Source organism: Mustela nigripes, chromosome 14, assembly GCF_022355385.1.
Source record: "Mustela nigripes isolate SB6536 chromosome 14, MUSNIG.SB6536, whole genome shotgun sequence".
Classification (NCBI taxonomy): domain Eukaryota; kingdom Metazoa; phylum Chordata; class Mammalia; order Carnivora; family Mustelidae; genus Mustela; species Mustela nigripes.
Window position 1 is genome coordinate 75791979 of NC_081570.1, and position 12248 is coordinate 75804226.

A 12248-nucleotide genomic window follows, 5' to 3' on the forward strand; every position below is an offset into this window, starting at 1 on the left:
CCTCTTACACTGTTGGTGGGAATGCATGCTGTTGCTGTCACTCTGGAAAACAGCATGGAGGTTCCTCAAAAAGTCAAAAGTAGAGCTGCCCTACGACCCAGCACTTGTACTCCTGGGTATTTCCCCCAAAGATGCAGATGCAGTGAAATGAAGGAGCACATGCTCCCCAATGTTTATAGCAGTAATGTCCACAGAGCCAAAATGTGGAAGGAGCTAAGATGTTTTTCAACAGAGGAATGGATACAGAATATGTGGTACATACATACCATAGAATAGTATTCAGCCATCAGAAGGGATGAATGCCCACCATTTGCATTGACATGGATGGAACTGGAAGAGGTTATGCTAAATGAAATTAGTCAAGCAAGAAATGACAGTAAACATATGGTGTCACTCATATGTGAAACACAAGGAATAGTGTGGAGGAGCAGGTGAAGGGAAGGAAAACTGAATGGGTAGAAATCAGAGAGGGAGACAAACCAGGAGAGACTCTTAATCATAGTTAACAAATTGGAGGAGAGCTAGGTTGGGCGACAGAGTTATTGGGTGATGGGAATTAAGGAGAGGACATGTAGTGGTGAGCCCTGGGTGTTACATGCAACTAATGAATCATTGACCATTACATCAAAAACTATACCTTGGCTAACAGAATTTAAATTAAAAATGTGAAAAACTGTAAAACAAAAGAAAGAAGCATTCACTATTACAATGAATATCACAAAAATACAAAAAATCATTAGAGAGTACTATGAGCAAGTGGAGGCCAACACCTTGGACAACCTAGAAGAAATGGATAAGTTCCTAACAACTACCTAGAATGAACCATGAAGGGGGAAAAAAAAACTGAACAGACTGATCACTAGTAAAAAGATTGATTCAATAATCAAATCCTTCCAGGAAACAAATGCCCAAGACTAGACAGTTTCACTGAGGAGTTCAACCAGATGGCAGAAGAAGAATTAATACCAACACTTCCCAAATTGTTTTTTAAAAAGGAGAGAAGGGGGGCGCCTGGGTGGCTCAGTGGTTTGGGCTGCTGCCTTCGGCTCGGGTCATGATCTCAGGGTCCTGGGATCGAGCCCCGCATCGGGCTCCCTGCTCCGCAGGAAGCCTGCTTCTCTCTCTCTCTCTCTCTCTCTCTCTCTCTCTGCCTGCCTCTCTGCCTACTTGTGATCTCTGAATGTCAAATAAATAAAATCTTTAAAAAAAAAAAAAAAAGGAGAGAAGGAAGGACATACATCCAAACTCATTGTATGAAGGCAGCAGTACCCTGCTGCCAAAACAAGACAAGGATACTACAAGAAAAGGAAAAGCCAATATCCCACATGAACAGAGATGCAAAAATCCTCAACAAATTATCGGCAACATTAATTCAACAATCTGTCAAGAGAATCACACAACATGATCCAGTGGGATTTCTTCCAAGATTCAAGGATGATTCCACATCTGCACATCCACCAATATCAAACAGTACTTTAACAAAATAAAAGATAAAAATCCTAGGATGGTTACAATAGATGTAGAAAGAACACTTAATAAGATTCAATATGCATTTATGATAAAGACTCTAAACCATCTGGGTATTGAGGGAACATACATCAACCAAACAAATGCCTTATATGAAAAGCACACAGTTGACATTTTACTCGAGGGTAAAATGCTGAAAACTTTCCCACTACCAGCGAGAACAAGATAAAGATGCAAACTCTTACCACTTTCATTCATCATCATATTGAAAGCCCTAGCCAGACCATTTAGACCAAAAACAAAACCAAACAAACAAACAAAAAACTAAATAGGAAAAGAAAATGATCACTATTTGCTAATGACATGACATTATGTGTAGAAATCCCTAAAGAGTCCATAAAAAATAAATTTATTAACAAATTAAAATAAATTGGAATAAACAAATTCAGTAAAGCTGCAGGATACAAAGTCAATATATAGAGACGTGTTGCATTTCCTTTTTTTAAAGAATGTATTTATTTGACACAAACACAGAGAGAGAGAGAGCATAAACAGAGAGAGCATCAGAGAGTGAGTGATAAGTGGACTCCCTGCTGAGCAGGGAGCCCAATGCTGGACTCATTCCCAGAACTCCAGGATCATGGCCTGACCTGTAGGCAGACACTTAACTGACTGAGCCACCCAAGTGCCCCAACTTTCTATATACTGATGACCAAGTTTCACAAAGAGACATTAAGAAAGCAATGCCATTGACAATTGCATCAAGCAAAAAAAAAAAAAAATCTAGGAATAAAAGTAACCAAGAATGAGACAGACCTGGTATACTGAACACATGGTGGAAAAGAAAGTATAAAAATGTGCATGTTGGCAGGTGAATGTATGGGCCAAAGATTTGAAAGATGACACGAATAAAAGGAAGCACATGCCATGCTCATTAACTGGAAGAGTTAATAATGTCAACACGTCCACCGTACCCAAAGCAATTTACAGATGGGATGAAATCCCTATCTGAATTCCAATGGCATTATTAAAAGAAATAAAAGAAAGTCCTAGCATTTGTGTGAAATCACAAAAGACCCCAAATACCCAAAGCAATCTGGAGAAAGAAGAGAGAAAGTACAAAATGACAGAGGAGAAGGAGACCTTCATTTCATCTGGCACAAAGAATTTAGCTAGGTAGCTATCAAACCATTCTGACAAATTCAAACATAGATCCAAGAAAAGAACAGCAGCGACTCTACAAATAGAAAAGTGACCCCTTTCCACAAGGTAGGGGTGAGTCTAAGCTGATAGGCAGAAAGATAAACCATGGGTGGAGGGAACCTCTGTCAGCTGGCTACTGCCAAGTGCTAGGGGCAGCAGAGCACAAAATCAGAACTTTTGGAAGTCTGCTCTGGTGAGGGATGTCGCTTTGGCGGCTGAGCAGGGTTGGTACCCTCCATGCGACAGTGTGGTCTCAGGATTCTCTGTTTCTGGAAGACCAGGGGCACTTAAGAGCAGCAGAGCTCCCAGGTATCAGAGCAGGGAAGCCAGCTGCAAAGTGAGCCCAGGAGTGGGCTCTAAGCTGGAGGCTGCCATAAACTGTGATCCACAGCACCATCTGGCCAATGCTCTTTGAGAAGAGGCCCAAGAAGCAGCATAACTGGGGAGAGCCCCCTTCCTTCCCTGGAAGAGTGGTGTCTGAGCACACTGCAGGAGGCTGCTGGGTTTGGAGACACAGTCATGTGCCAAAGACAGAAATGTTTGGTTTCAGTTATGGTGAGCACAGAGTACAGACAGAGACCAGGGAGACATGAAAGATATACCGCTTTTCTGTGATGGCACACTGAGGAGTGGGGTCCGAGCTCTCAGCTCTAGGGCCAGAGATAGGGAGGCTGCCATGTTTATTCTCATCCCAAAAGACTGGAATCACTCCTTTCATATTTTCAGACCACAATGCTTTGAAAATGAAACTCAATCACAAGAGGAAAGGAAGAAAGGACTCAAACACATGGAGGCTAGAGAGCATCCTACTAAAAAAATGCATGGATCAACATACATTTTAAAAATACATGCAACTCTAGGGTCAACTAATCTTCCTCAAAACAAGAAAGAATATCCAATGGGGGAAAAAGAGTCTTCAATAAATGGTGTTGGGAACACGGGATAACCATATACAGAATAATGAAAATGGACCATTTCCTTATACCACACACAAAAAATAGACTCCAAATGGATGAAAGACCTCAATGTGAGAAAAGAATTCATCCAAATCCTTAAGGAGAATAGAGGCAGCAACCTCTTTGACCTCCACCACAGCAACTTCTTGCTAGACACATCTCCAAAGGTGATGGAAACAAAAACAAAAATGAACTCGGGATTTCATGAAGATAGCAAGCTTTTACACAGCAAAGGAAACAGTCAACAAAGCCAAAAGACAACAAACAGAACGAGAGAAGACATTTTCAATTGACACATCAAATAAAGGGCTCGTATCCAAAATCTAGAAAAATCTTTTCAAACTCAACAACCACAGAACAAATAATTCAATCAAGAAATAGGCCAAAGACATAAACAGACATTTCTCCAAACAAGACATCCAAATGGCCAACAGACACATAAAAGAGTGTTAAACATCCCTGGACATTAGGAAAATACAAATCGAATCCATAATGAGATACTACCTTATATCAGTCAGGATGGCTAAAATGAACAAGTCAGGAAATGACAGGTGTTGGTGAGGTTGTGGAAAAAAGGGAACCCTTTATATTGTTGGTGGGAATGCAAGCTGGTGAAGTCATCCTGGAAAATAGTGTAGAGATTCCCCAAGAAGTTGAAAATAGAGCTACCCTAAAACCCTGCAACTACACTACTGGGTATTAACCCCCAAATATACAAATGTAGTGTTCTGAAGGGGCACTTGCACTCCAATGTCTTTAGCAGCAATGCCCACAAGAGCCAAAGTATACAAAGAGCTCAGACGCCCACCAGCAGATGAATGGATATATATACCATTGAATATTATGCAGCCATCAAAAAGTGTAATCTTGTCATTTGCAATGACATGGATGGAACTAGAGGGTATTCGGCTGAGTGAAATAAGTCAACTAGAGAAGGACAACTATCATATGATCTCACTGGTATGTGGAATTAAAGAAATAAGACAGAGGATCATAGGGGAAGAGGAAAAAAAAAAAAGAAGACAAGATGAAACCAGAGAGGGAGTCAAAACAAAGAGACACTTAATCTCAGGGACCAAACTGAGGGTTTCTGAAGGGGAGGGGAGTGGGGGAATGGGGTGGTTGGGCGATGGGCATGGGGAAGGTATGTGCTGTGATGAACACTGTGTGCTGTGTAAAACGGAAGGATCTCAAACCTGTACCCCAGAAACAAATAACACATTATATGATCATAATAAAAAAGAAGTGAAAGAAAAACATTTAGAATACAAATGTAAACTACATAAAAATAAATAATGTCATTGATAGAAAGAAAGAAAGTGACTAAACGACTTGGAGTCACCACACTCCAATTTCAAGCTAGATTACAACACTATTGTCATTAAAAACAGTACGGTACTGGCATAAAAACAGACACACAGGACAATGAAACACAACAGGAAGCTCAGAAACTGATAATCATAGTACTTTTGGCAAAGTATATTCAGTCATATATCAAAAGTATATTTAAACTTAGCTCTGATAGAATTATTAACTCTGAAAGGGAATTTATAATATTGATGTCCTGTTCCAACACTTGCTTCCAATAAATGCATTTTTAAACATGCTGTTTTATATACATATATATCATAAAATATGGACAATTTAGAATCCACACTTTTAGGAAAAGTTAAATTCACTTTAATAAACCTACCACGGAAAATGAAATACAGGTATTCATCATCACAACTGAGAACATCACAAAAGAAGGCAATCAGACACAATCTGGTGTCTGATGGAAGAATATAATAGTATGTAAATAGTCTGCCCAAATGTTCAACCTGTTGAAAGCTATAGATCCAGCCACTCATTTATAATAACACAGATGTCAGAGAAAAGTGTTAACAAAGAGTATGAAGACATCACCAATGAAGTCCACAACACATATATTGTGACAGGAAAAATATTCTCAAGAAATACACTGTAAGACCATAGGGAAGGAAAAAAAAAAAAGAAGGAAAAGGAAAAGAAGGGAAAGGAAGAAAGAAAGAAAGAAAGAAAGAAAGCTCAGAAACTAACCCACACATGTATGGTCTTAATCCATGACACAGCAGCAGAAAATATACAATGGAGAAAGAACTGTCTCTTCTGTGAACAGTACTGGGAAAACTGGACACTAAATGCAAAAGAATGGGACTGGATCACTTTCATACACTGCACATGCAAATTATGAAAGATGAATGACTTGGGCATAAGAACTGAATCCATAAACCTCCAAGAAGAAAACACAGGTAGTAAGTTTCTGGATATTGGTTTTGGGAAGGGACTTTTACATCAGACACTAAAAGCAAAAATAAACAAGTGGAAGAACATCAAACTGAAATTTCTGCATGACAAAAGAAACCCTCAAACCCTTAAAAGGCAACCACCCCAATGAGAAAAAATATCTGCATATCATATGTGTGAGAAGAGGCTAATATCCAAAATATACAAAACACTTCTTCAAATCCAAACAAAAACTGAAAAAAAAATTGGGGAGAATATGTGAAGAGACACTTTCCAAAGATGGCATACAGGTTGCCAACAGACACAGAGAAAGTTGTTCAACATAACTAATTTTTGTCAGGGAAACATAAGTCAAACTGCAACAGCTATCACCTAACAACTGTGGGAATAACCATACCAGGTGTGTAGACAAGGGAACCCTGTGCACTGTTGGTGGGAATGGAAATTGGTGCAGCCACTGTGACAAATGCTGTGAAAGTTCCAGGAAAAATTATACAACTACCACATGACCCGGTAATTGCTCTACTGAGTATTTCTTTGGCAAACGCAAAAACACTCCCTCCAAAAGAGAGATGCATTCCCATGTTCATGGCAGCATTATTCACAATAACCAGACATGGAAACATCGACTTTGGGAGCATTATGCTAAGTAACTCAGACACAGAAAGACAAACACCAGAGGCTCTCAAGGACATTCCACATGGGAAAACAAAAAATACTGAACACATAGATAATGAGAACAGATGGGTGATTGCCAGATTTGGGGATGGTGGGGGGAAATGGGTGAAGGTAACCAAAGGTGCCATGTTTGCGTGATAAAGATTCACGCAAATCATGAAATATTCTGTGCATCATGGAGACAAAAATCTAATCCTACAGGATGGTGTACAGGCTCCCCTGCTACTTGAAAGAGCAGTGTTCCTAGGAAACCTTTCACAGCAGATATGGCATAAACAGAAAAAGGAATTACCATTCTTTTCTACAGAAAAATGAGTGAGCATGTTCAGACACCATAAGTTCCTTCTCTTTGGCTCATCTTAGGCCTCAGGACACAACATCCTAACAGATGCCCAAAATAAATGGAAATATTAAAGGAGATCCTTTGGACAGAGAGAGAGCCAAAAACTAACAAAGGCCATAAAGGAACAGAGACAATCTACAGGAACAGCGACTTACAAGTAATACAGCAGCACCAAATTCATATCTTTTCAATAGTTACTCTGAATATAAATGGAATAAATGCTCCAAACAAAAAACAGAGGGTATAAGGATGTATTTAAAAAAAAAAAAAAAAAAAAAGACCCATTAGGCGTGCCTGGGTGGCTCAGTGGGTTGAGCCTCTGCCTTTGGCTCGGGTCGTGGTCTCAGGGTCCTGGGATTGAGCCCCACATAGGGCTCTCTGCTTGGCGGGGAGCCTGCTTCCCACCCACCCTCCACCTGTTTCTCTGCCTACTTGGGATCTCTATCTCTCTGTCAGATAGATAAATGAAATCTTAAAAAAAGAAAAGACCCATTAATATGCTGTTTACAAGAGACTATTTTAGACCCAAAGACACCTCTTGATTGAAAGTGAGAGCGTGGAGAAACATTTGTAATGCCAGTGGACATCTAAAGAATGCTTGAGTAGCAAAGCTTACGTCAGACAAGCTAAATATTTAACGAAAGTCTGTAATAGGAGATGAAGAAAGACACTATATCATAATAAAAATGTTCTATCATCAAGAAGATCTAACTAACAGTTTATAAATATATATGCCCCCAAATTGGGAGCACCCATAAATATAAACCAATTAATAACAGAACTTAAGAAATCATTGATAATAATACAATAATAGTAGGGAACTTTAAAACCCTGCTTAGAGCAATGGATTCATCATCTAAGCAAATCAGCAAGGAAACAATGGCTTTGCCTGACATACTGGACTAGATAGACTTAACTGATATTCAGAGTGTTTCATTCTAAGGTGGCAGAATACACACTCTTCTCAAGTACACATGGAATATTCTCCAGCATAGACCATGTACTGGGTCACAAATCATGTCTCAACTGGTATAAAAAGATTCAGATTATACCATGCATATTTTTAGACCACAATGCTGTGACACTTGAAGTCAACTACAAGAAAAAATTTGGAAGGACTAAAAATACATGGAGGTTAAAGAACATTTTACTAAAGAATGAATGTGTCAAAAAAAAAAAAAAAAAGAAAGAAAGAAAGAATGGGTCAATGGGGGAAATTGAAGAATTAAAAAAATACATGGAAACAAAGGATAATCAAAACACAATATTTCAAAAAAAAAAAACAATGTTTCAGAAACTTTGGGATGCAACAAATGCAGTCCTTAGAGGGAAGTATATTGTAGTACAGGTCGACCTCAAGAAGCATGAAAAGTCTCAAGTACCCTGCCTAACATTACACCTAAAAGATCTGGAAAAAGAATAACTAACAAAGCCTAAACCCAGAAGGAGAAGAGAAACATAAAGATCAGAGCACAAATCAATGATATAGAAATTTTAAAAAACAAAAACAAAAACAAAAAAACAGTAGAACTGATCAATGAAACTAGGAACTGGGTCTTTGAAAGAATGAATAAGATTGCTAAGCCCTAGCCAAACTTACCAAAAAGAGAGAGGATCCAAATAAATAAAACCATGAATGAAAGTGGAGCGATCACAACCAACACCAAAGAAATACAATTAAAAGGTAATATTATGAGCCAATAAATTAGGCAAGCAGGAAGAAATGTATGCATTTCTAAAAGCACACAAACTACCAAAACTGAAATAAGAAGAAATAGAAAACCTGAACAGACCCATAACCAGCAAAGAAATTGAATCACTAATACACGATCTCCCACAAAGGAGAGTCCAGGACAAGATGACCTCCCAGGGGAATTCTACCAAACATTTAAAGAGTTATTACCTTTTCCTCTGAAACTGTTTCAAAAAATAGAAATGGAGGGAAGAGTTCCAAACCCCTTCTATGAGGCTAACATTACCTTGATCCCCAAACTAGACAAGACCCCTCCTCAAAATGGAGAATTACAAACCAATATCCCTGATGAATGTGGACACTGAAATTCTCAATAAGGTTCTCAATAAGATATAATCATTAGTAGGATCCAACAATACATTTAAAGGATTTTTTGTCACAACCAAGTGGGGTTTATTCCTAGTCTGTAAGGATGGCTCAATGTCTGCAAATCAAACAATGTGATACACTACATTAATAAAAGAAAGAATATGAACCATAGGATTCTCTTAACAGATTCTCTCAAAAGCATTTGACAAAATAGAGCATCATTTCTTGATTAAAAACCCTGTGCTGTTTTTTAGATAGAGGGAACATACTGTCGGAGGCAGGCCCCTGGCCAGGACGGCCTCCGCCATTAAAAGATGGCGCCTGGCTAGTTGCCAGGTTAGGATTGCCTCGTGAGACTAAGCGGAACGCCCAAAGAGGAAGTAAACAGCATTGGTTGCTAGCGAAGTTTTTCATTTAGGTGCACAGCCTGATTCGCTCCCTCCTGTACCCTGCTCGCTGATTGGTCATGTAAGCGTATATAAGTGTGTAGACTTGCGGAAATAAAGAGAGAGAAGATGCATCCGAACTGGGGCTTCTTGTCGTCCTTGCGGGCCGAGGGCGATAAATGGCGCCGGCACCCGGGAACTAAATAAAGGAATCTTGCAAGGTAATCCGCCGAAAAGCAGGGAGTAAAGGTCCACAGGTAAGCGGGGACATTAGCCACGTTCAAAATGGGAATTCCGCGGTAAAGCGGGGAGTAAAGGCCACGTTCAAAATGGGAATTCCGCGGTAAAGCGGGGAGTAAAAATAGAAAAACCTTGCAAGGGAGAAGTCCGCAGGTAAGCGGGGTAAAACCACGACAAAGGTGGTGGGAAACTTGTACAAGACCACAACAAGAAGCGGGGCGGCCTTAGAGCCGAGATTTAGCTAGTCTGCAATAAGAAGCGGGGCGGCCTTAGAGCCGGAATTTAGCGGCGAGTCTTTAACATCCGCGTCTGTTGTCTGTGTGTTCATAATGGGATCTGAAGTATCTAAAGTGCGGTTGGAAGGGTCTTTAGAAGACCTGCTGAAAGCCAATGGAACTCCACTAAAAGCAAAAACTGCTCAGGCCTTTTTGAATACAGTGGAAAAGGTGGCTCCATGGTTCCTAAATGAAGGCTTGCTAAACATACCTCAATGGGACCACTTAGGAATAAAACGCCTTTGCCACCCGGGACCCTGGCAATATGGACCTTAATCCAGGGATGCCTGGTGGGGCCTAAACCCAAATGTGAATCGGCTCTACAAGAGGGAGCAGAGGCATTGGAGGAAGTGAAAGAGGAGCAGTCTTCTCGTGCCTCAGAGGGGGGTAGTTCTAGTGAAGAGGAAGAAGAAATGTCAGGGGAGGAGTTAGACCGTAAAATGCACTCCAAGTTTGAACAGTTGAAACAGTTGACTCCAGCGACGCCTAGTGCCCCTCCGCCGTATAATCCTATGGCGTGCCAAGGAGCTTGTAGCTGCTGCACCACATGTGGTAGTGGCAGGGTTTCGAGCTGGAGAGATCATGATCTGGCCTCTGCCTTTCCAGTTTTAGAGGACCAAAACAACCAGCGGTATCATCAGCCTCTTGAAACATATGCTGATTTTGTAGCGAGGCTGATGCAAACAGCTGGTTGAATATTTGGGAGGTAGAGACAGCCATGCCATTGATAAAACAGCTGGCTTATGAGCAGGCTAATAATGGTGTAAAGAAGCCATCAGACCTTGGAAAAGCAAAGACTTGAGTACATATATTAAAGTTTGCAGGGATATCAACGACAGTGTTATTCAAGGGCAGGTTATGGCTGCAGCTATCACTCAAGCTTTACAAGGATTACAGGGAGCTCAACAACATAAACATAGGGGCACTCCTGGAGTTTGCTATTACTGCAAGAAGCCAGGACACCTGTAGGAAAAAGAGAGATTTTGGTATCACAGCCGCCGTTGTGACAGCATTGGCTATATCTACAGCAGCTGCCACGGCAGCAGCAGTCTCGCTTGCTGCAACTATACCCACTGCGGAAGCTGTGAACACCCTTGCAGAAGTAACAGCGGGTGCCCTTCAAACATAGACTCAGATCAATGCACATCTGCAAGCAGAAATCCTGATAGTCAACCAGAGAGTGGATTTGGTTCAAGAACAAGTAGACATATGGGGGGCCCTATTGGGACTGGGATGTATAGCACCCTTCCCGGCAATTTGTGTAACTCCCATAGCCTATACTAATATGAGTGACTTACAGAATGTCTCCCGACAGCTCTCCCAATACTTGCGGGGGAATTAGTCCGCAGAATTCCAAAACTATACTCAGCACCTGCTACTAGGCATAACAAGGATAAATAACACCAGAGTTGAGCTTGCAACCCTCCCAGAGATAATCAAAACATTGCAAGATGTGTTAACCTTTACGAAACAATGGGCTAGCATAATTGGTCTGATGATAATCCTCGTAGTGGGCTTGATTCTGCTAGTAAGGAAACTGCAAATTTGGAGGCGACAGCAACATAGGCAACAGCAAGCCATGGTGCAAGCCTTGTTAGCCATCGAGGTTGGAACATCCCCCCAAGTGTGGCTAAGTATGCTGGATCGGTAGTCAATGACGGGTAAGATTGGTGGGAGAAATATACCAATCTAAGACAGGACGCAGATCATTGATATCTGCCGTCTGATGACGGGTAAGGATATTCCCCGCCACTGACAACCTAAGACAGGCACGATCCCTGCCATAAAAGTAAAAAGGGGGAGATGTCGGAGGCAGGCCCCTGGCCAGGGCGGCCTCTGCCATTAAAAGATGGCGCCTGGCTAGTTGCCAGGTTAGGATTGCCTCATGAGACTAAGCGGAACACCCAAAGAAGAAGTAAACAGCATTGGTTGCTAGCGAAGTTTTTCATTTAGGTGCACAGCCTGATTCGCTCCCTCCTGTACCCTGCTCGCTGATTGGTCATGTAAGCGTATATAAGTGTGTAGACTTGCAGAAATAAAGAGAGAGAAGATGCATCCGAACTGGGGCTTTTTGTCGTCCTTGCGGGCCGAGGGCGATAACATACCTCAATATAAAAGCCATATATTAACAACCCATAGCTAATATCATGCTCAGTGGGGAAAAACTGTTTTTCCCCTAAGGTGAGGAATATAGCAGTGATGTCCACTTTTACCATTGTGCCTAACATGATGTGGGAAGTCCTAGACCCAGCAATCAGACAACAAAAAGAAATAAAAGGTATCTAAATTGACAAAGAATAAGTCAAACTTTCAGTTTTCACAGATTACATGATCTCTCTATAGAAAACCCAAAAGACCCCAGCAGAAAATTGA